The 25,751-nt window shown below is 40.9% G+C and overlaps 2 long non-coding RNA genes across 7 annotated transcripts in view; one reads left to right on the forward strand and one right to left on the reverse strand.

Moving 5' to 3' along the window:
- Nucleotides 1–303: 303 nt before the first annotated feature.
- LOC116302147 (uncharacterized) overlaps nt 304–25,751 on the reverse strand; it is a 40,509-nt gene continuing 15,061 nt past the window's right edge. The window contains exons 3-5 of one of the 4 annotated variants that reach the window (XR_004197819.2): nt 7,253–7,279; nt 1,950–2,859; nt 304–1,652 (exon numbers count right to left, since the gene is read on the reverse strand). This is a non-coding gene — a long non-coding RNA (uncharacterized LOC116302147). Of the gene's footprint in view, nt 2,860–7,252; nt 7,280–25,751 lie in introns of all 4 variants that reach the window. The other 3 variants (XR_004197821.2, XR_004197818.2, XR_004197822.2) reach the window with 3 other exon arrangements.
- On the forward strand, nt 698–2,864 carry LOC116293732 (uncharacterized). 3 transcript variants are annotated; one of them, XR_016120496.1, is made up of 5 exons: nt 698–827; nt 1,197–1,672; nt 1,984–2,060; nt 2,249–2,316; nt 2,726–2,864. It is a non-coding gene; the product is annotated as an uncharacterized LOC116293732 (long non-coding RNA). The 3 variants fall into 3 exon arrangements; XR_016120497.1 differs by having other exon boundaries at nt 1,197–1,521; XR_016120495.1 differs by having other exon boundaries at nt 1,197–2,060.

The following is a 25,751-nucleotide window of genomic DNA, read 5'->3' on the forward strand; positions in this document are numbered from 1 at the left end:
GGACCGTTGGTCACGGCTTTTACTCCAAGAAGTGAACTCAAAACACTAGGCGCGCGCCAAGTGGCAAAGCAAGAAGAATCAATAATATAGGGTTTATAAAGTTAAAAGTGTAATAAAAAAAGTTAACGCTGCATGCATCTTGAAATCTTTTGTTTGTTCATTGTTGTTTACGTCTGGGTGTATTTTGTTCTTGGTCAGGTGTGTCAATAATAAAGTGATTTTCAACTGTTGTTTTATTTTTCTCGTTTTCTGTTTTGATGGGTGTCCAAGAATAAAGGTACAAAGAGAACACATCAGACAATAAAGGTTCAATGGTCTTTTATTATAAACCGCTTCATTGAATAGATAATAAAAGGAAATGAAATTAACTTAACCCTACCAATTTATTTTTTCCAAGATCAAAAAATTGAAAAACTGACCCAAAAAATGAAAAATATTGGGTCGACTTGTCACGTGACTAATTAGCATATTTTTATTTTTTGCTTAAAACAGGCATTTTCCCAGGGTTTTACCCTCCGTAGAGTGCTAAAACAGCCTTCTCTACTTATTTTTTACGTGTTCGGCAAAAAATAATGACCAAAAACCGTTTAATTTTCGTTATTTTCTCGCCAAAAAGTCCGGTTTTTGCGGGATCCCTGTGTAAAATGCTAGTATCCAGTCCCTGTGCATGTCACCTCTTCATTTGTTGCACGCTGCTGTTCGTTGTGGATGTGTTTCAACGGGTGCAAAACACGATGGGCTTTTAGGCTGAAATTGTACAAGAACAAAGATGGTTATTAGCTCGTGCTTGACCTAACAGAGAGAGAAGCACACGAGAACTATGAAAGGTAAGAGTTATTTCGTTTTTTCTGCGTTTTTCTTTCGTTTTTCTGTATTTTTGACCAGTTTAAAAAACTTCGAATGTTCGTTTCATCGGCTTCGTCCGCCATGACACGTGCTAACTTTGAAACCTGAAAAATCCACCTTTTCTGAAAAGAAATGATAAAATTGATAACAAATAACAATGTTTCATGAAGTTTTCAAACAGTATGTAAACTTACCTTAAGAATATTTTCATATTTTAACATTTTTTGAAACTTTGGGTTTGAATGTTACACGGAACTTGGTTCGTGTAAGTTTCAAGACATTCCTACCTCATTAGAACCACCAAAATCCGAAATATTAATGTCTCAATGACTTATGTTTTTGTATTGCAGCTATAGAAATACTGATTACACGAAAAATACTCCATAAAACTTTCCAGTGAGCTTGAACAAGATGGCGGCTGTTCATACCTGACATCTGAGGCTGATAGCCAATATATATACACACCAACCAGCAAGCTTATCATGGAATAGTCCAATATCTATCTTGTAATAATGGATTAACTGCATTAAAACAAAAGAAAAAGACTTTGATAGCAATATGGACTCACCTTGTTAATTTATGAGTATTGACCTAATTAATGATGTGGTAACCTGGTGATGACCCTGTGACCTTCATAAGAATGTGGACTCACCTTGTTGCTATATGGATATTGAAGTAAATAGCTCAGTCATACCTCATTCTGGCAAACCTTACTGGTCAAAACGACTTGTGAGGCAATTATATTTGACTGGACAAGTCCCGTTCTGGCCGGACATTGTCTGACGTCTGGCCGTTATTTTCAAGCCCTGCAGCATAATATAGCATTGTACAGTAAACTTTATGTTTAGTGCCATAGAGCATTTTCACTCATGTGACAAGGCAGCCATAAACAATAGAAACTTTCTACGCAGTATTTGCATAAAAATAGAGTTAAATTCCCGGAGGATAGAAAATGTATTGTTTTGGTACCCCATAATGGTCGCTGTGATGTCATGTGAAAACGCTCTATAAAAATATGTGTATCAAGTTGTAGTTTAGTAGGGTACATCAGTGTACAGTACTTTATCTTAAAAATTTGTAAAGCCAATCTATATAATTCATACCTGTTCCTAAATTGTTATCTCATCCTATTTTCAGCTTGTCAGCCATTACAGATAAGTCCAAGTGTTATGATGCTGTCAACTTCTTGCAGGCCATTCTAGTGCAACAAACAAGTAAGTTGAGCTATGTGTTGTCCATGTAATTATATTAAATGGTGAACGAAAGATGTTAGAATATGTGTGCTAGTTGTATGCAGTGGTTAAAAGTGCCATATTATGCAATATCCAATTCATACCTTCCAAAAACATTGCAAAAAAATGTATAATTTATGTTTCAAAAAAAGTCTTCTTTTTCCCCTCAGCTTACCAGCCATTACAGTCAAGTATCTTGTGATGCTGTGTAGCTTTGGCCAGTATACATGACAGACAAGTAAGTTGAGCTATTAGATATGTAAGTGTACAGACTGAAAGCAATCCCTCCATTTCCCCTTGTCACTGTTTGCTGTGGTTAACTTGGCTGAACAAGGATTGGTAGCCTTTAATATCCCCAGGGGGAGGGGGCTAGGTAGTTTATGCAAAACGAAACTAGAGGGTCTATTCCAATTCATTTATCCCCTTAAAATATGAAGAATGACAAAGTAAAAACAGAGACTATTGACAGTCTAGTTAGAGTACAACCCTACTATGTAACCTGAACTATACCTTGTGTATTGCTGTTGTATTTCTGAGGAATCAGAATCTTTGACACTTTAAACACATAACTTATCACTATTTTTATGCTTTGACAAGTTGCAAACATGAGATCGGTTTTTGATCATATTCTTCTGTTTTCTCTGCAGTTACACCAAATCTGTTATATTCAGTTATACCAAGCTGTTGTGCTGCAAAGACTTGTCAGATGATGCAGCACCATCAAGATCCAGTCAATCAGTACTGAAGACAGTAATCACCCACCAAGGATAAGAATATCATGCTATCAGATTGAGTAACATAATATATAGGTTGAAATATTACAAATATTTTTTTTAGGAAATTAGAATTTTCTAGGGATGTCAAAAAGCTTAAGCTAATTATTCAAAGAAATTTTGAAATATCTTGAATTCAAACAGCATGTCAAAAAAAAAAAAGAAAAAAAAAAAGGATCCTCCAGGCCTAGGATTAAAACAAATTTAGCATAAACAAAAAAGAAGAAAAACAGAACCTTTTTCAGAAGAAATTCAAAGGAATTATGACACACTGTAGCTTTTCCTAGGCCTAGGAGTGAATAATCTAGCAAAAAAAAAAAAATTTATATAGAAATTTAAGGAGCTCTTGAAAATAGTAAAAATGATGTTTTGGGCTAGAGGACTGGTAATGCAGGACTCAAAGTAGCAAAAGCATTTAGTCAGAACAAGTTGATTCTCAGTGTAAAATTTCATTTATCATTTTGCTTTCTAAAGTCATATCAAAATTATCTTCATCTGCCCTGCCATCGGTAAAATTGTGCTACCATATTGCCCACTATTTTGAGTCCTGTAGTCAAGTTTATTTCACAAGTACTTTTGTAGGAATGTTTTGTTTGTGGTTTACAATTCAAACAATCTTGATTCTAAACTCTTTTCAGCACACTGCAATGACAGTATGATTTCAGACAACTTTGTTTTATTCAAAAGCTATAGCTTTAATTAATTTAATATTGAGAAGAGATAATATTTGAATTGCTTGCATGAATTAATAGGATAAAGTTTATTGAGAATTTATTCAGTCATCTGAAAGTGAAGCCATAAAGACATAGAAAAAACCTTATTGCTATTGAATGATTATTGAATATGATGAAGATACTTCTTATTACCAGTCCTCTAGCCTAAGATATTAGATATAGGAGAGTGTTTCACTAAAATATTTGAACATTTGTAATCCAAATTATTTAATTTTCAAATATTCAAGTTATCTAAAAGTAACACATTTTTTGCAACTAGTCAAGGGTTCACAGTAAAAACCAAATTAAGTTAAATTTTATTTTCTTTTTTGCCCAATTTTAATTTTTCTCAAGTTTAAAATTTCAATGACATTGGTATTGGCAGTTAGTTTAAGACTTTTTTGTTTAAAATCTACTGGAACCCTTCACTAGTTAGAAACACTCTCCTGTATCTAATATTATTATCATCTATTATTTATACACCAGAAAAATGAAATACACTTGATACCTCCCACGAGGTCTTATCAGCACCTAACAGAAGCTGCCCCACCAGGCCAGGAAACCACAAAAGGCGGTACAAAATTGCTGCTCTCGGCAGAGTCTAACCTTGAGGCTATGATCAGATGACTGCTCTGAAGTTGAAGGTTGTCGGTAAGGATACCAGGTGATGGCTCTCTGCAGATTTCATGGGAGTGCGCTGATGGTGATTGCTGGCCAATGTGCAGGTTAGTGTAAGTAGGAGCAGAGATAATCGTATCTCACTATACATGGGTGTGTACAGCAGTGATAACTTTGAGGTGGTGTGCTCAATAGACGTGCATAAGACACCATTCAGACTTTCATACAAGTAGATTATCAAGCTGGGAAGACTAGAAGTTGAATCATTTCTAGGTGATCTAATCTTGCGTTAATGATGTTCGGCTAGACTGATACACAAGGTTCTATCATAGGATTGTAATTTAATTAGTTTTTTCACCAGCAAAATAAGACCTCAGTTTCTTTTAAAACGCTAATAATAAAAGTCATTAATAAAAAATATATAATAACAAGAGAAAAACTAAACTAAAGAAAGAAAATTGAAAATATCAAGAGTTCATTAATAAAAACAAAACACAAATTAAGAAAAATGCACATTTTATTAAAGGTTACCACAAAAGAAAATGTGTTCAGAAAAAAATGCACTTATAATTTTTTTTAGATGAAACTGAGGTCTTAAAAAAAGCTTTTAACAAATGAAATTATACTATTGGCAAAAAAAAAAGTTTATAAAAAACTAAAATTAGAAACAAAAATATTCAGTGAAAGTCAAACACTTAAATCGTTCCAAACAATTTGAATAATAATTATCACCTGATGATGTGAATTAAAAACAAATTACAAATTTAACACAGAGCAACTACAGTAAATGTATGAATTGACCATTAACTTTGAATAAATTGGAGCTTTTTATGAATTGAAGATGAAGACTTTTGTCATACAAACTATACCACGGATTTTCATGCAATCATTTTGGAGATACAATCAAAATTTGAAACTGGATCATTCTTTCAATATGTCCTAAATTACTGATTGACTAAATTAATGTTTAGTACAAATTCAGCTGTGCAGAATCATGAAATAATATACAAAAGTGCAAAGAAATAAATCCAAGCCAAACAAGGCAAATGTGAAATGAAAAATGAATAGAGGACAAGGTGAGCCATCAATGAATGGCATCGAAACACCATACCTCACAATCAAGAAACAATTACACTTCAATGACATTAAACTATCATAATGAGTAAAACCAAGAGTTTTACTATGGATTATTATGTCCAAAGCACTTGTAGTATATGCACAAGCTGTCCAAAACCAAAGTGTCTCAAGCACATTTGATGCAGAAAATTAACAACTATGGTATATATACTTTGAATGAGGCATGGTCAATTTTTGTACATGTAGTTGCTCACAATTCAATTCCAAACTGGAAAAAAAACCACTTTGAATTTCTTTTTAATTAATGATGGCTCTGTTACTTCTGCCAAGGAGTTATTTGCTGGTGAAAAAACTCTTATTAACAAGCTTAGGATCCTGAATACTTACCTAGGGCTAGGAATAACACCCCAAGACTTTACCTATCCTAAATCATCATTAATTAAAATAAAAATCTGATGCATTCATGATTTAAACAACCATCTATAGGTCAGTCCCTTTGAAGTAAAATTGATAGAGTGGATTTGGTATCATCTTGAGAAACTTGCGGCACCGTTACTCACACCTGTTAACATTGCTCATCTGTTCATTTCTTGGCCTAAACAAAATTGGGTTGTACAACTAAGTCATGCATTTGCCATTAAACCAAATCCACTCTGAAATCATTTCTAAACTGTGCTTTTATAGGAAATTAACTTTGATGAATAATTTCAAAGCTGACACATAAAAGGCTTCATTTCATGATGACATCACCATGCTACAACATAATTGTAATGATTGAGAGAAAAATGTAAAAAAAATTGAAAAATACAAAAACTGATATTCAAGTTTAAAAATACAAGTGTTTACCAAAATTGGATTGAACTTCAATTCAGTTGTGTTGTCATCATGATATAGCTAGTAAATAACAATCCCTGTTGCCTAGAGATCCAGTGAGTACTGAATAAATAAATATCAATTATAGACCAAGTCCCCTAGCAGACTCTAAATACATTAATACTCTATTGAAAAAATATATGCCCAGTCCCCTAGCAGACTCTAAATACATTAATACTCAATATTAAAAACATTGTGCCCAGTCCCCTAACAGACTCTGAATACATTAATACTCAATTGAAAAATATATGCCCAGTCCCCTAGCAGACTCTGAATATATGAATTGAGAATAAATTATAGACCTAGTCCCTTAGCAGACTCTGAATATATTAATACTTAAAAATTATATGCCCAGTCCCCTAGCAGACTCTGAATACATTAATAATTAAGTGAATAGATTATAGGCCTTAGTCCTCTAGGGAAACATAAATAAAATGTGGAAGGGTTAAAAGTCTAGGTTAGCTTTTCATATTAAATTACATGATGGTAGTTTCCTTTTCGGGATAGACCAGCTCATTTTTCACAAGTTAGTAGCCTAGAAACTTCGTTATTTTAGTGTTCACAAACCAGTCTTGATAATCACATACACTTTATGGAAGTCTGAATACCGCCTTGAGTCTATTGATCACATCACTCTAAGATATACATCACTGTTGTGCAGTAAAACCTATGGGTAGTGGGGCATGGTTATCTTAGAAGTCTCCTACTTGCACTAATCTTCACAGTATAAAGGCTGGCTTGCCATCAAGGTACTCTCACGAGTCTGTAGGGGGTCAGAGTCTGATATCCTTATCAGCAGTCTTTGACATCAGAGCAGCCACCTGGTTGTGGTTTCATAAGATGGCTCTTGTTGGGACAGTAAGTACTGCCTGGTCCTGGTCTACCGGGGTAGTGAGACTTGGTGCTGGTAGGACTTCGGGGAGGGTTTTTTTTTTGTAAGTCCAAAAAGGGTGTGGAGAGGGTAAAGATGGAATTCATTAAAAAACAAAGGAAAACCACTAAGTCCAAAATCAAACTTCATTTTTTATACAACATAACATGCATACAAACAAGTATTGAAAAAGTGAGTCAAATTTAAAAGACTTGAAAATTTTCTAAGTCCAATTCCGATCTTACTTACCAAAATATCTTCAAGTCCTGCTTCTCTCTGTAACAAAGTTTTCAACAAAAATATTCTAAGTGTCACCAGCTCTAACAAGCCTACCACCCCTCCCTAAAAAATCATATTTCCCTTCCCCCCAATGAGTGATCCCCTCCCCCCGTAAGAGTGATCCCCTCCCCCCCATGCAAGTGACCCCTCACCCCTGCTACAGTTACGCCCCCTCCCCCCAATTTCAATTTTCCCCTCCCCACCCAATGTAAGTTAGACCCAGTTGTTATTGACGATATTTTATTTATTGTTTATACTCATTTTTTCTAAATCAAATTGTCATCCAGAATATGACTTCAAGATTATGATTTCTTTAGAAAGTGGAGATGTCAATTTGGATGTTGGTCTTTGTAATATTTTCAAATTCCATTTAACATTTTCATTGCATAAATTTGGACTGGTCAATAGACCTGGTTCCTGATGGTAAGAGTCTTGTTTGGCTATCTGATCATTTACTCTGCCAAAAGCCTCAAGTTTCAAAACATTAGAAAAGTTGTGTTTTTTTTCCTCTACAACATTCATTATGCCTTTGCCATTTTATCAGGAACCAGGGTTCAGTCAATAACAACTGGGTCTAATGACTGTGTGTGTGTATGGTTTATATAATATATAGTAATGACAACAGACAACAAAGTGTGTGCGTATGTATGCATGTATATGTATGGTGTATCAGTAAAGATGAACGCTATCAAACTATTCATGACAAAATAAATGGTGCCACATAAAATGTGAAGACTATATTTCAAACCCCAAATAGATCCAAGTAGAAAATATATCATTCAATCAGGAATTAATTATTTATTCAGTAGAAATTGTGCAGCCAAATTATGCTTTCTTTCCGAGATTGCATTAGATTAACTTGTACATTTAGTTTCAGGGGTGTAATATAACGTTACGTAGACACCACACCATTTCATTCATTCTTGATCATTCTAAATTTACTGTGATGACTTAATACTGATGGTACAACGAAACGTGCAAGTTTCTTATATATGGCTTCACCAAAGGAGTCATTAAAATATAAAGCCTTTTCTAAACACAAAGTACTGTTTGTATTTTGGATTGATTATTGTACCGCCAATAAAATATTTTTTTAAATAAAGAGCATTTTGTCATGAATAGTTTGATAGCATGGCTGTCTAGCAGTGATAAATCTGTTTGAGGCATGCCAGCAATTCTGGAACCAATGATTCTGAACTGCCACTTTAAAAAACAACTATTTGCAGCCTTCCCCAGGATTTCCATAGCATTTCTTCAGTAAGTTTCTTCACGATCATTTGAATATATCTTTTCTTTTAACATAGTGATTTTAGATCATTTACTTTAGGTGTCATAATAATGAATATCACAACAGACTCTTTCTTGACAGCTGGATATGCTTGGTTCAATTATTTCCCCTCGCATTCACATTCCTTGTTTCATACATGTGATAGCTATGATGGGATATTGTACCTAGCAGTTGTGAAAGATTCCCTGGTGACATGCCTCAAACAGATTTCACATCTACCAACAGCATCAAAATTATCTGTATGTTATGTGCAACCCTCCCCCCGAGTTTCACACCCTTTATTTCATCAACTACTAACTACTAATAATGTTATTGTGGGATATGGTTTGAGGCTGGTATTGGTTTATCAATCGAGAAAAATGAAAAAATGTATTTCAAATTAAAATAATATATAGTGACAAAGTCAGAATGAAACAGGAGAGCATACCTATTGATTTATCAAAAAATTGCAATAAAGAAATTTTTATGTTCAAACATGAACCAAAGTCAGTTTGTTTGACAACATTAAGGAATACCTGGCAATTTTTTAAAACCCATATAGAAATCATAAGTGCATGGCACATGAAAGTAAACACTGAATGTCCTTCTAGATAGAAATGCAGCAAAAATATTCAAAGTGAGAGGTCAACAGTCTTGCACCTTTCCTTTCACTTTCCTAGCTATTTCATTGTGTTGTGTGTCCAATAGCCGGACAGGGAAATGATACTTAGTGCCAATCATATAGAGTATGGAAACTCAAATTCTCATGGTCTAGAAATGAAATGAAATGAAAATGGAATGGCACATGATACTTAGGAATGAACGGGAAGACATCTTATTCACAATTCTGTCCACATTCCCACTCAATTAAACCTATTAACTTTAATGATTTATACTTTAAAATGCTAACACAAATGCACAACTAGATTAATTCATACCGTGCCCATATTTTTACATAACAATGTTTCTGTTTTGAATAGCTTCTTGTACTTACCTTGTGAAGGGCAAAGTTCAGTATGTTTTTATCAAAAATAATCTGGTTATGAATCCAGAATTAAACATAGCCTTACCTTGATTAAATGTGACTGGTTTTGGATTCATAGTAGACTTGTTAATGATGAAAAGACAGGCAGCTAGTGAACCGACACATGAATACTGATTTGTCAAAGCATTAATAATTCATGAGGAAAATACAACAGAAATCACGACTGTGAAGAGTGTTGAAAATCTGATACAAAATTGTGTTCATTTGCAAAAACTTTAAGTTAGATTTTCTTGGCCAGATTCACTTTAATTTTGAACATTTTAGTGAAACACAAAGGAACTAACCTAGACGTTTGACAAGCAATCTACAGTATTCGTGTCCGTGTTGTATCCGATATACAAACGCTCAGCTACGCCTCAAGTTTATATTCCTGATACGACACGGCCACTCATACTGTATATATTACATAGCATCAATATAATGGACTGATAAGATACCCTGTTAACTGATGAACAGACAGACAGACAACTACTGAACCAAGATATGTATACTTGTATATCATAAATATAATAGACTGACTACCCAGTTAACTGAAGAACAGACAGACAGAAAATTACTGAACCAAGATATGTATAGTAATACTGGTATAATAGACTGGCTATCCAGTTCAACCAAGACATGTATCTGGTAATTTATCATCATAATGGACTGATAGGATACCCAGTTAACTGACGAACAGACAGACAGACAACTACTAAACCAAGACATGTATACTGGTATATCATCAATATAATGAACTGATAGGCTACACTGTTAACTGATGAAGAGACAGACAGACAACTACTGAACCAAAACAGGTACACTGATATAACATCGATATATATGTTTTCTCAAGGTTGAGTGTGCATCCAAATTTAAGGAACTTGACAGGCCACAATACCAGAACAGGAGCTTATAATAAGAATTATAATACATTTCTATTACATTTTTCGATGAGAATTCATAAAATCGATTATTCCCTTCTTTAAATATAAAACTGGCTTCTCATTTTTACTAAATTTGTGGTTTTCAATTTTCTGGCCAGTCAAGTTAGATGCACACACAACCTTAAGAAAACAGTCTATTGGCAAGTTACCCTGTTAACTGATGAACACACAGACAGACAACTGAATAAAGATATGCATTCTGCTATATCATTAAATCATTGGCAGGAATGAGTAGTATAGGGAATGGGGGTTCCAGCGCAATCTCAACACGGGCAAGACCCGTGTCAAAAATCCACCTACGGACAATCCCCACTCCAAGTGTGGTTGGGGGCAACAGCGCAAATATGTTAGTCTATATATGGAGTGCGAAGAATGTAAAGAGTTTGTTTATGATTTCTGTGTAAAGTGCTTGAAACCCAAGTTTGTGCCTACTAAACCAAATAAGTATATTTGTTGTGACAAGAAAATGCAAATAGAAGACGACACGTCAGCACAGTGTTACGAATGTGGTAAGAATATTCGTAATGCCGTACCAAATGCTACCAAAGAGCAGTATTACGCTAATGGAGGCCGTAAGAAGACCCCATACAAAAGAATAAAATACTTCAGAGACTGGATGAGTCACATTCAAGGTCATCGGCCGGTATATTTAGACGACGAAGTAATGGAAAGAATTATGAACCATTTAGAAGAGCCAACCCCGCAAAGTCTACGGAAAACGCTGAAAAAATTAAAACTAGGGAAATATTACAAAGCTATTCCCTATCTTTTGTCTGAAATTACCGGTAAGTCTATTCCCGAGGTTTCTGATATGAGCAGAGCCGAGTGGATGTTTTGTCGGCTGGATAAGGATATTCCTTATTACCCTAACGTAATCTACGAAATATTTTATGAAATAGACCCCAGCCACCCCCTGTTAGGATGGATTCCGAGGCGACAATAACATATTACGCGTAATAATTTGCCAAATAAGGTTATGTAAATAATTCATATTACGCGTAATAATTCACCAAATAATTCATATTACGCGTAATAATTCGCCAAATAATTCATATTACGCGTAATAATTCGCCAAATAATTCATATTACGCGTAATAATTCGCCAAATAATTCATATTACGCGTAATAATTCACTAAATTTATATTACGCGTAATAATTCACTGAATTTATATTACGCGTAATTTCTAGACTGACGTTCGATATGTAAATAGAATCCCGTCACGCTCTTTTCAAAGCAGATGTTTACTGAGCAAGCTTTCTTTGAAGCTCTTCTTTTGCCTCCTGGTAGATCTTTTTGCGAGATTCCTCGGAAAGATCTTTTACGGCTGTTTTTTTATTCCTTATGTCCGTCTTTAATTTCTCGTACTTTTCCTCTTCGGCTAAGATAAGCGAGAATTCTACGTCGTCTATCTTTCTGTCACGCAAAGCCTTTGAGACAAGATCGGTAATTGTATTTACTTTAGCCCTTGACAGAGCTATTGTCGTGTCATGCTTGGATATTTTGCTTGACAACTGTTTCATAATACCCGTAGCAACGGCTGAAATAATACCACAGGCTGCCCCAACGCCGGCCAAAGGAACTCCAACGATTATTCCCGGTCCAGTAAGTGAAGTAGCAACGCCGGAGCCCGTTAACACAACAGATATGGATCCTGAAGTTATCGCAATCTTATGTAGCGTACTCCGGGCTCTAACGTACTTTTTTCTAACTTTTTCATAGTGTTTTGTCTGCCCTTCCAAGTAAGCCAGGATTAAGTTCGCTTTATTCAGACGAAAGTTTTCAGCGTTTAATTCGTTAGGTTCCTTAGGAAGTTCAGGATAAAGTGGAGGCGCTGATGGTATAACATCCATTATATATACTAATGTACGACGCTTTTGGGAATGATATTGAGGAGCAGCCACATCATGACAACAGGGATTACTGGAACTGGAGGGCCTTTAGGAAGATGTTTCCGCATGCAGACCCTAGTAAGTTCGAAAGAAGACCCGATGGGATTTACTTTAACGGCTCCAGGATGTACAGCAATGCAGACTTGGAACGTTCAAAGCTGGAGCAAGTAGGTGATCAGGTGCAGCGATTGACGATTGTACGCCCCGTTCATAAAGAAAGGCCACCAAAACCCGAGCATAAAGCACCTAATTTTCCTAGAAACTTATTGTTAACCACGGAAGATTACCCATTTTACGATGCTGAAGGTGGTGTAAACAACTTCGAAAAGCTGGTAACGCACCTGAAGATTTCAGTGGGTAAACAATCATTTAACGTAATGCTGAGAAATATCTATAAGAATACGATGTTGAAGCATACGTCGGGTAAAGAGGCCAGGGAATGGTTAGCAGGGCCCAATATGCGGTATTGGCCGCAGCAGTTAGACTTTGCTATTTGGGCTGCCACTAAAGGTTGTGGTGTTGCCGCGGACATGTTTCACATTCCAATTATGCAGTTTCACGTTGCCTTTACGGTAAGGAGGTTGTTGAAGGAGCTTAACGTACCCCTACCGGGAGATAAGGCATTTAATCCATTGAATAATCGATATGACGCCGCAGCCCTGGAAAGGTTAATTAATGAGTTCAAACCACAGCAAAAAGATTTTCGTTATAAGGAGGGTAAGACGCATGGGCTGGGTATAGTTTACGTTTGGGGTGCCAATGGTGAGAAGCCGGCTGACTACGGACATCAGGAATACCCAAGTAATGAGTTAGAGTTCGGTGATATGGGCGGCGATAAGGGTAATAATTCATTAATTACTAGAATTCAAACAAACTACCCCGGCACTTGGGATCCGTTCGTGTTAATGAAAGGAAAAGGTTTAAGGAACCTAGCCAGGATTAACCGTAGCATTGAAGCATTCGTGTACTGCATCCTGGGAGCGCAGGTAAATACCCGCAACCCCATTGTTGGATCCCAAGGCGCTTCACAGGAAACGCAACAAGAATTCCTAACTTTATTTGAGTCTGCAATAATAGAGAACAACATATCCAAGTCGGTGCAGAGATATCAATTAGCGGTGCAGCAGTCTAAAGTGCGACTGGATTACGCTTTGTCGCCTGGTTGTTGGTTAATGCCAAGTAATTTAGTTATTAACACCAATTCCGTTGTGGGTTATAACAATAAACTGCAGCGAGCTACTAAGGATATGAAGTTTGGGGCGAATGACGTGAACTCTGACACTCTTAGGAACATTCCTCACTTCGTAGAGAAGCCAAAAAAGTCACACGAAACGAAGCTGCCCGTAGTTAAGAAACCATCGAAGAAGGTCCTGCCTGCGATACCTGAGGAATATGACCATGACTTACTAAAGGCCGGCTTAGCAGCTGCAAGCATTGGTCTGAGCTATTATATATGGCGATGAATAACCCCTACGTAGCTGGAGTAGATTGTGTCTATACGACTTACACAGGCGAGAAAAAATACACCCAGGCATCTTGGATTGATGTCACGGGTATGTCCGTGAATTTGAACTACTCGGGAAAGAAGTTAATCCTTTGTAGTATTTGCATGGGCGCGAGTAGTCACGCCAACGTCGGCTTTAGGTTCCTGGATGAGAATGGCGTACTGCAGCCTATGCGCGTGAAGACGAACAACAGGGAGCCTGTGCATTTCTCCGTAGAGCCGTACCCCGGCAGTGCTGAGAATCTTACGACTTGGACTTTACACATGGTTGCTGATTGCCATGGGAAGGTAAAGCTGCAAATGCGTGTAGACGATACTGGGCGCGTTTGCGTGAATAGCATAGAGGATCAAAGAGATAAGCCTTTTAACCACGCGACCATTAGCACTCTTACGGTGCTTAGTCTTTAAATATATGAACCCACACACGAAAGAGGACTGGTTTCTTCATTACCTAGAGGAAAAGGACTACACGGGCGACGAGTGGTACGACACCGGACTGTGGGTGGATGTTGGGGGGCTAGGATTAATCGTATGCACTATTAGTATGTCGGAGCGGTATTCATGTAATATTGGATTTAGGATTGTTGACGAGACCAACACCCCATTGTTGCCTTACAGGACGAAAAATAATAATAGGCACCCAACCCATTTTTCATCTGAGATTAACCTATATAGCTTCGAAGACCTAGTACCATTAACTTTTCACATGATAGCCAATTGTCAATATGCGAAGCTTCAGATTCGCCCCAGCGATGCCACTGCCTCCAGCGCCAAGCCCAGCATTGCCCGAATGAATGCTGCGGGTAAGGCAACCGAACCTACGCCGGATGCTATTTGGAATCATAAGCCCATTAGCACCATGAGCGTGCTGCCGCTAGTTCCACATTATCAAGGCGGCGCGAATACTATCTTTACTTATCCCAAGTCGAGAACGCCTCGGGTACCCGACGACGATAAGCCCCCAGTAATACACAAGGATAAGATTAACCCTGAATCTTCTTCAGGAGTACCACTCCAATAGCGACGACCAAGATCCAAACGTTATTCCCCACGAACTTTAGCAGTTCTCCGCCGGCCCTAAGTGCCAAGGAAACAACCGAACCCAGCAGCCCAGGAAGACCGGCTGCCATCTTTTTTCCCAAGTCCGCCAGCCCATTGCCTAATTTCTTTACGCCTGCGCCTGTAGCCTTAAGCGCGGATAGGATAACTCCTACTACGGTGCTAATAGCGACCGCAAATGCCAGCGGAACGCCATACTTCAAAAGGGCTCTTTTTACCTTTTCCTTGGTGGTAAGCCCCAGCTCTTTTTCCAGGTTTTCCTTTTGAGCCCGCAATTCCGCAAGGCGTATTTCAAGGGCCTCCACTTCCTTTTGAGCTGCTTCCCTTTCTTCCTCGGTACGAGTTTGGTCCTCGATTACTTCTTGCTGCCGCTCTATTTGCCCCTCCAGGTCTTCGACGGCCTGATCTCTTTGCCGGATTTGTTCTTCCTTAGTGTTAATTTCGGCAACCAACTGCCGCCGTTCCTCTAAAGACCTAGTTATGGCGGTCCGTAAGTCCTTAGCTTCCTCATTATTGATATCCAGGTCTTTCATAGCAAGATTGAAGGCTTGTCTGGCTTGGTCTCTTTCGTCTAAAGCCGTTTCAGCTTCTCGCTTGAATCGTAGCATGACTTCGTTCTTGCCCTTGATTTCTTTCTTTTGAGCATCGGTTAGCTGTTGTATTTGTTTTTCATACTCTGTTTCCCTTTCCATTAACGTTTTTTGCAGCTCGATAGCGCGTTTTTCTAGCGCAATCCTTTCATTCAATGCTTCCATACCTTCTAACATGCTTCGGGCGGCCTCTTGAAAGCCCCTTAATCTTGCCACGTTAACCTTGATCGAGCCATTTTCGTCAAAAAGGAGCTGTGGTTTCGTCCAGCGGTCTTTGTCGGGTTGTCTCAGGTCTCTGACGCTTATGAGGACTTTGTTTCCTTTTTCTGTGAGTCTTATCGCGTCAGTGTCAATGTGGGGATGACGCATCCTTAACTCTCGCGTTGCCCACTCTACAGTTTCCCGCGCGGCTGCCTCAGGCTGCTCTATGTTTTGAAGCTCCAAGTACTCAGGGACGGGGCTGCCGTGGTTTTTCGATTGCCACATGCGATTCAAGGCGGCCTTGAAGCTTTTCCATCTATTACCATACTTGTTTTCTAGAGCCATGTCGTAGATTAGGGGGTCGGTTTCCGCGCCTTTAGTCCATGCGTCGTATTCGTCGTCGTTAATATCTACTTGACCTTCTTCAGTGGTGGGGTCGAAGTCTGTTCCTTCTACTTCCATTATATATGATAAGCTCAAAGTTAAACCCCAACATATTACCTAAGCAGGTTGGCGGACTGAAAGCAGAACGCACCTTTCACCGGGTCACCTTTACCCCCAGCAGCGCTAAACCTGGAGAAACGCTGTACGTAGGCGTGCCCCGCCTAACGGATAACCTAGTGTTGGTTCCTGGCACCCTGGCGCTAAGGTTTGACCTAGCAATACAACCAAACACTGCGGACGCGCGTCACGTTGTCAACGACCTTGGCCGCAACATTGTCTCAAAGATGCGGGTGAAGTTCGCAGGGGAATCCCTCTTGGACTTAAATAGGTATGATTTGTATACCACGTACAAAGACTTATGGTTGACTGCATTTGACCGCGCGCAAAGGATAGAGCAGGGAATCGCCAATGATGCTATACGCAAGGTAAGAAGCGCAACCTCTGGCGCCTCAGGAGAAGACGAAATAAAGACGGCTTATGGTACTAAATATGTCGTTCCATTAGATTTCGAAGTTATCGCGAACCACGGTGCATACTACCCAAGGCAGCTAAGCGAGCTGCAGTTCGAAGTAACCCTAGCAGACACTACGAACATCCTACAGGGAAAGGACGTAAGTTCCTCAGCCGTCCACCCATACTCCGTTACTAACTTAGAGCTGCAGTATGAAACGGTATACAGCGAAGACTTAGCACGTAGCGCTGGCATGGAATACAGCGCCGGGAAGGCTTTCCTTTACGATCACGTCGTGATGTACAAGACGTTCAGCTTTACGAACAACGTCGAAGAGGTCATCAACCAAAGCATTAACCTTCCCAGGCGCAGCCTTACAGGGATAATGTTGCTGTTCGCAAAGACATACACGGCAGGATTGCGCGACTCCGAGGCGTTCTTTAATCCTAACATTACCAACGTAGGTGTTAGCATCAACGGAGTGCCTAATAAGGTTTACTCACAAGGGATAAAGCCCGCGGATATGTACCGGGAAGTCGCGCGTAAGTTTGGCGACCAAATTGACCCAAAGGAATTCTTTAAGGATAAGTACGCGCTGTGGATCGACATGCGCACGACGAACGACGAAGACCTACATGGACAGGGATTGCGGCTGGTAAATACCCAGGACGGTATTACGTTGGAGATCAAGCGCACCAAAGACGCCAGCGACACTACTAAGATCAACGCATATATCTTCGTAGTCTCAGACGCGCAGCTAAGCGTGGAAATGAATCAGCTAAAAAGCGTTGCCTACTAGGCTCGCGAAAGGATAAAAAATATCCCTTACGTATAATATGCTCCGCGTATTCGAAAACAACGAAACTAAACTGCAATGCCTAGTGCAAAGCGACAAGCTGTACTTTAAGGCGAAAGAGGTAGCAAAGGCATTAGGTTATACAGACACCAAAGATGCTATTAAAGTTCACGTGCGGGATAAGCATAAGAAGAGGCTTAGTGAATTTAGAATAGAGGTGAATCGCCTCCCTTCTGGTTCACACCCACAATCCCTGTACGTGACGGAATCTGGTTTGTATCAGTTAATATTTAGCTCCAAGCTACCGACAGCAGAGGCATTTCAAGATTGGGTCTTCGAGGATGTCCTACCTACGTTAAGGAAGACGGGAAAGTACTCGTTGGATGGTCCAAATAAGTTGGTCTTCAAGATCGAGAACGAGTTCGACCTGCACAAGAAAGTCGTAGATTACATGCGTCGGTTTCACCCTACGCTGATATTAGCGCCTGGACTCGGGGAATTGCAAGATACCACCAGTAAAAGGATAACGTGCTGGCAAAAGGGCTACCAGGCAGGTCAACCCGACATCCTAATTCTTAACTCCCATAAAAAATACAATGGGTTATGTCTGGAACTGAAGACGCCAAAGGGTAACGGCGTATTGTCCGACAAGCAAAAAGCGGTATTGGCGCAATATGAAATGAATGGATACTTAACGATGGTAAGCAACGATTACGATCTGATCTGTAGGGAAATCGACCGTTACGTCGACGGCATTCGCATACCTTGCCCTTGGTGTGTTAAGGCTTTCAAATCGCATGAGACCTTACGAACGCACCAAAAGATATTTCATAGATATAATGATTCTTGAACAAACTCACTGGCGCGAATTAATACCTGGCATCGCATACAAAATAAAAAATTATGTTGTCTTCGAGGACATTAACCGCTTAAGGTTGGTCCTCTTAGACGGCAGCCAAGAGTACAGCTTATGGGCTCCTGACTGCGTACGGTACGTACTGCAAGGCGAAGAGTACACTCACATACGTAGCTATGGTAAAGTCAACGGTCGATGGAAGTTCGACGTTGAAAGAAAGGCGGAGGTTAATCCATTGTGTGATTAGTAGTCGTCCTCATGAGCTTCTAAGTATTGGTCTGCTACGTCGGACCTCATTTTTTCCGACATGAAATCAATCGATATCGTAATCAAGGCTCCTCCTGCGAACGCTGCGACGTAAGGTAACATCATATATTAGACCATTCTTTTCGTATTGCAAGGTAATGGTCTAAAGGCTTGGGACCTTCGTACAGGCAACACCAAATATGTTGACCGCTGCGTTGACAACCACATTTATCGCAGATGCCGTCCCAGTGTTCTCGGTTCTCCCATCTTACTCCTTCGTAGTCGTCAAAGCATACGAAATCTTGGTCTATTTCTTTTTTACGCAGCACTAAAGCCCGGCTGGTTTCAAGGGGGCAACATCGCTCTGCTAAATCGCCGTGGGTCTCGCAGACAACTTCTTCGAGGTGGTAACGCCGGCAGCGGTATTTATGCCAGTTTTCTTCGAAGAGGGGTTCATCGCATCGGCGGCAATGGCCTTTAAGGCAGACTCTATGCTCGCGGTGATATCGTAGGGCCTGTACTGTGGACAGTTCCTTACCGCAGTCGCCGCAAACAGTGCTGATGGTCTTCTGACAGACTTTCTTGGAAAGATGGTATTGCAGCCGCTGCTTGCTACTAAAAGCTCTATCACATTGCATGCACTTCATTATATATACCTTATTTTTTATTGTTAAATTGTTAAGCCCTGTAAGAGGGTTTTAGGATAAGGTCTATTATTTCTTGTTATTTTGTTAACCCCCATTAAAAGATGAGGTATCATTCTTTCTCATCGTTAAAACCAGCAAAAAGATAATCATGTTAACCATTCTTCGATTTAACAAAATAACAATAAAAAATAGGTCCTTACTTGAGACCTCTTTGCAGCATTTAACAAAATAACAATAAAAAAGAAAGACCTATGCTAATTCCTCTTGCTGGGGCTTAGTAAGATCTTCTTTGCGACCTCTTACTCTTCTCGAGCGTCGTCTAAAGTCCTTTGTGCTTTAGTATCCGCGGGACACCAATGTCCAACGAAGTCTTCTTCAGAGAATACCTTATTACAGTGACAGCAGCTGTGTTTCTTACGAGGCGTCGGAGGGGTAACGATGATGCAGTCAGCAGGTAGTTCGCACGTAATGCAGTCCATATATCTATGGGGGATATCGAATGAAGTCCTTAATGGACTCCTTAGCCCACGTCGCCATTGTCAAAAGCGCACCAAACCGTTCCGCGCGCTTCAGACCACACATTTCATCGTACAATTCCTGTACGCGCTCTTTTAACCGGGCTATCTCCTCCCTTTGCATTTCTATGGTGTCTCTTTTATCTTTTGCGTCGGCGGCAATCCTTCTTACTGCTTCCACTGGGTCCATCTATATATGAACCCAGATCACATACCTTGTAACGCTCTGATAGTAGGACCCACCGGCTGCGGAAAGACCCAGTTCATCGTGGAGCAGCTATTAGGACCCTTTAGATACCGCTTTGACTACATAGTGCTGCTTTGTCCCACCTACGTGAATAACCGCACCTGGGAAGGCATAGGTAGGAATGATGACGACTTCTTTGTAGATATCTTAGACCCTAACGAGTTATCCAGCCATTTGAAGTTCTGGCATAAGCAATTCCCTAAAGATACGCAGACTTTACTCATATTGGATGACATTGCCTGCGGGGACGACGTAAAAAAGCGCACCTCCGAATTAGTGAAGCTCGCTTTCAGCGGCAGGCATGACAATATCAGCGTTTGGTTGCTCTCGCAGCAGCTTACCAGTGTCTCTAAACCCTTTAGGGAAAACATAGGCTCTCTCGTAGTATTTTATACTCCGAGCAAGTCTGACCTGGAAACCATCTTAAGCGACTACGGCGGTGAGATAAGCAAGGAACAGCTGCACGAATACATGCGACATTTAAAAACGCACCAACATTCCAAAATGATCTTCTCTTTGAGGTTTCCGTACGAGGTTGGAATCTATGATTCCTAATGTATATGGACATTGAGCAGCTCTTAGATGAAGTCCCCACACAGCTAGATGAAAGTAACCTCAAGGAACAACTTAACATTCTTGTGTCATCTGGGAAGTGCAAGGAAATGATAGGCAAGGAACTTACCCATGAGCAGGTTAATAAGCTGTCAGAAGAGGAAGTTAAGAAGTTCCATAAGAGGTACGAGGCCGCCCTCGCAAGTAAGACCACGGACGCCGTAGCAGACTCCGCTATCCGACTTGCCACTAAATTGCTTGGACTTGCACTGCCTATAGACGACGTGGAGCAACTACAGAAGGACATAAGAGATGACTATGTCATATCCCAAGAACTTAAGATAACCTGTGGGTGGTTGTCTTTGAAGTGCGGTAAGTTAATGGCAGTCGCCTCTGCGGCACTTCACGTAGCTCAGCATGTCGACTTGAAGGAAGTACTAGGTTCCTTCGGAACATCTTGGAAGGACTTCAAGAAGGACAGAGAAGTCGAAAAGGTCTTTCAGGCAGCACTTGCTGATGATCAAGTCGCCTCAAGTACCTAGTCAAGTCGTTGTCAAGTCACCTCAAGTACCTAGTCAAGTCGTTGTCAAGTCACCTCAAGTACTTAATCAAGTCGCCTCAAGTACTTAGTCAAGTCGTTGTCAAGTCACCTCAAGTACTTAGTCAAGTCGTCCTTAAGTCATTCTCAAGTACTTAGTCAAGTCGTTGTCAAGTCGTCATCAAGTTACTTGTCAAGTCCTTCAAGTCCCTTAGTATAAGATGAGTGGTACCGAAGAACAACCTCAGGAGGAGCAGAAGATTACCAAGCCTAAATCTGCAGGCAGAGTTGCTGCCGGTAAGAAGCTCGCGGAGATGAATAAGAAGAACAAAGCAAAGAAGGTGGAAAAGGTGGAGGACGAAAAGGAATCCTCCATTAATCCTGGGTACGTCATTGGTGCGTTAGGAATTGCTATAGCAGCGGGCAGCCTTTACTTACAATGGTGGAATATGAAGCCAGAAGTAAAGTGGGAGGCCGTGCATGTGTCGCCAACATATCACGCACCTGTAGAGATGAAAAAGAGTAAGATCCCTGAAATGGAGTAGATTTATCACCCGTGGCGACCTAGATTTTCCTTCTCGCTTTGTAATATAATGTCGACCGCGTTGTTGAAAACTGTTGAAGAGGCAGCTATCATTACTTCTATTGTTGCGGGTATTGGTTGGGTAGGTAAGAAAGTGCTCAAAGAAGACTTTACTGAAGACCCAAGCAAGAGCTTCGCTAACTTTGCTAAGATGACCGCTGCCGTAGGCGGGGCTATCATGGTAAAGGATTACCTACGAAAGGAAAAGTACCTACCTAATGTATAATGGTTAGCTTAGTCGCAGGTGGAGTCATTGCAGCTTTAGCATTTACAGGGGCTAATTATGGTGGTCAATATTTGGATAGATTAGTTAGAGGCGACAAAAGCGGTGCCGCCGAAAGAAAAAGGCACGACTTAGCGCTGGAGAAATATCAAAGGGACGTTGCAGCTTGGAATGAAAAAAGACAAGCTTACAGGGATTGGTTGGACAAGAACTACCAAGACAAAATGCAGGCAGACAAGAACTTCGAAAACACAGACTACGCCTTCAAACTTTATGCGCAAGCACACCCCGACTTTAGAATGAAAAAGCCTCAGTTCAAGAATTACTACCAGCCTTCTAAGAAACAAAAAGACAATGAATTGGTTTTTGTAGGAGTCGCAGGGCTGGCCGGAGGCGTGGCTTTGGCGTATCTAATATAATGATCGTCTTTTTGGAAAGCGACAAGAATAACTTTACTACTTATCTGAATCCTCCCATCCGCGCGGAAAGGGTTCGGTTGGTTAGTTGCTCTTTGTACAATTCTTGGTATAATTTAATTAATGGCTTTGTCGTCGTGACTTCCACCAAACCAAAAATACCAGATTCCCATTACACCCCCATAACACTGGCTAAGGAGCTAGCAAAGCATGGATATACTCTTACCACAGGATTGCCCCATGAAATGACATTCAAGAAAAATAATGGGAGCGCCAATCTAAAGGACAGTTCATTGGTAGAACTCCTGGGCCTTACTAGTACCACGATAAATAGCGGCAGTACATATGATGTGAAATGGAAAGTCGCATCCTCTTACGAAGTCTATTGCGATTTAGTCCATAGTTACAACAATGGGGAAAAGTCTTCTCTTATGTCCAAGTTTCTGCCCAAAGGTAATCCATTTGACTCAGAAGAATACACTCCCATTTCTTTGAGCTATGACTTATCTCATTTGGTAGAAAGCATAAACATCGCCATTAAGGTGGACGGAAAGACGGTGGATTTCAACGGGCGAAAGATCAATCTCGTCCTGGAATTCATATAATGGGCCGCGTAGAGGACAAACTCAAGAGGATTTACTATGGGCCTGAAGGCTATTGGAAAGGAGCGTCGGCCATCAAGAAACTCGCGACCGCGGCCAGGGTATCAGATGAAACGGCTAAGAACTGGTTGAAAAAACAAACCCTCTGGCAGGTTTATCTTCCCGTGCCTAAGTACATTCCCAGGCCCAGCTTCACCGTAAATACCCCCAATGAAGTTCATCAGGCGGATTTGCTTTTCTTGCCGCACGATAAGGTGAGAAAGAAGACCTATAGATACGCTTTGACCGTAGTGGATATCGCAAGCAGATATAAGGACGCCGAACCCATAACCAGCAAGGATTCTGGGGAAGTCGCAGAAGCCCTAGGTAGGATTTATAAGCGCGTCTTGAAATGGCCCAAGCTGCTGCAAGTGGATGCGGGAACGGAGTTCATGGGCGTGGTTACTAAGACCCTGAAAGACCACGACACTAAGATTAGAAGAGCTAAAGCAGAGTACCACAGGGGTCAAAGCATTGTCGAAAGATTCAATAAGACCCTGGCCGAGCGTCTCTTTGGGTACCAGTATTGGAAAGAGCTGGAAGATCCCTCCAAACGCAATAGGGAATGGACTCAGAGGCTCCCCCAGGTCGTCGCGGCTTTGAACAACGAGGCGGCCAGGGCTACGGGAATAAAACCCAAGGATGCCATAAAAAAGAAGCACGTGGAACACAAGTCCTACGTCAGAAGTTCGAGGGCGGTCTTCCCCCATGAAAAGAAATTAGGTAATGTCACGGTTCGATATCTCTATGAGCCGGGTGAATTAGAAGGAGGATCCAAAAGAGCTACGGATCCTAATTGGTCTTTGGAAACTTACCAGATCCGAAGTGCGATAGCTAAGAAGGGTCAGCCCATCTTGTATTATCTTCATGATGGCCCCACACGTGGGTTCGTCATGGAAGAACTGCTTATCGTGTGATGTCCGAATGCTATCGTATGCACTCCGTCATCACACATCCATCGCTTGCCGTCAAATGCAGACAGCGACACCTTCTCCTGCGTGACGTTATGTATCTGATGACCATAGCTGCGCAGGCTGTTCATCTTATGCCGCTGTTCCTTGCGTGTTCGTAATACGTTGAGGTAGGACTCGTGCGTAATGTCCTTCTTAACCACGTACTTTTTTACGCCTTTAGCTTTCTTTTCTACGCCGTCTAACTTTAGCACGCTGTACATCTTTGGTTTCAGACCCACGTACTCTACTATGGGTTTTCCTAACATTTCGTCTTTCATCTTCCCAATTACCTTCTTATTCTTCGCAGAGTAAAGGAAGTGCTCCTTCGGGTAACCGCTGGTGTCGTACTCGTCTATGTCGGGGAGGCAGTCTTTGTAAACGTCTTCCGTTTGCACTTCTAGAATTAGGGAGTCGGTGTCTGTGTACAGGAGGCGACAGCGGTCTCCGTACTTTGGCTTAAGCTTATCGTAGTAGAACTCGTACATAAGCAGCTTCGATAGATCCAGCACCGTAAAGCCTGTGTAAACGGGCTTGTTTAGTAAGAGGTTTGCCCTTTTCATGTGAATCACGTAGAAGTTCAGCATTTCTACGTATCTAACGAAGCCTGGCTGTGACACGTATGCTTCTGCTTCCTCTTTGGTGCTGGCTATTTTTACGCTTACGCGCTTGCGGATGTTCTCCATTGTCTTTCCGAACACGCTGTTGTTCATCAGTTTGAAGAGGTTTTTCTCGAAGTCATTTTTCGCTGCGGTACGCTTTTGCGTGTTAAAGTCAATGTAGGGGCGCATCCAGGGTTCCTGCGTGAATTTTAGGACTCTGTGGATCTTCTCTACGCGCATTCCGTGTCGCACGTAGAACTGCAGGTTGCGGTAATGTGCCACATACTTCTTCTTATCCATCAGGTTCATAGTTAGTTTCCTGTACGGTTTGTAACCAGGGCACATTTGCTTTTGCAGCGGACTTAGCTGCTTAAATGGTATCTCTATCGCTTCTGGTGCTAAGGGGAACTCATTGTGTTCGTCGTGCAGGCGCTCTGGGTACTCCAGATCCACTTCTAAGACGTAACCCTTGTCTTCCTCCTTTCCTACCTGCATGTAGAAGTCTATCGGCTTCACTGGATCCCATTCGAAGTCTCTCACAGGTAGGTACTGTGACATTGCCCAACCATAAAGGTTATTCGCATCCAGGTAGTAAATGTATGTGGTTGGTTTCTCTGGGTCGTGCTCTACTAAGGGGTTGTTTGCGCGGGCGTAACGTCGGCTGGGTCCGCATACGCCGCCACGAATACCGTCTTCCATAAACCGATACATGTCGTACTCCGTTAGGAGATCCAACTGCGCATTTGTCTTCTTTAACAAAGCACTCCAGCTGAGCCCAGGAGCCGTGTAGAAATTAGCGGGATCCAATCCGTAATATTCCATAGCCATCTTTCTGAAGCTTTGGAAAACATCTGCGAGCAGCACTACGTCAGACCTTAGGTAGATGTCGTGGTAGTCACCCATGTTCTCACAGGAGTACTTTTCCCACACGTCTAACGCATGCTGGTACTCCTCATCCTTTATACCGGACTCGTTTAGGGTGCTGTAGAAGCGATCTTTGGGTGGTAGGGACTCTTTGAATCGATCCCAGGAGTCCATGTATTCGTATGGGTACACTCCTTTCCTTTCCGCGCCGTATTGACTGGAAATGGGAAAGTTGGTGTTATACTTTACGAGGTTTGCCAAGGAGTCCGCCATAAACTGCTGCGAATCTAAGAACTTTAGCTTACCCACAGTTACGGACATGTAGCGCTCTTTGTTGTTGGGTATGCATTTGACGTCGGAGCCGTCTGTTCCTTGTAGTAGCAAATGGGAGTCGTAACCGCGGAGGTTGTGAAAG

This window comes from Actinia tenebrosa, unplaced genomic scaffold (assembly GCF_029948245.1).
Source record: "Actinia tenebrosa isolate PJP-AT-01 unplaced genomic scaffold, QUT_ActTen_1.0 PGA_scaffold2__45_contigs__length_23673736, whole genome shotgun sequence".
In the NCBI taxonomy this organism is placed as follows: domain Eukaryota; kingdom Metazoa; phylum Cnidaria; class Anthozoa; order Actiniaria; family Actiniidae; genus Actinia; species Actinia tenebrosa.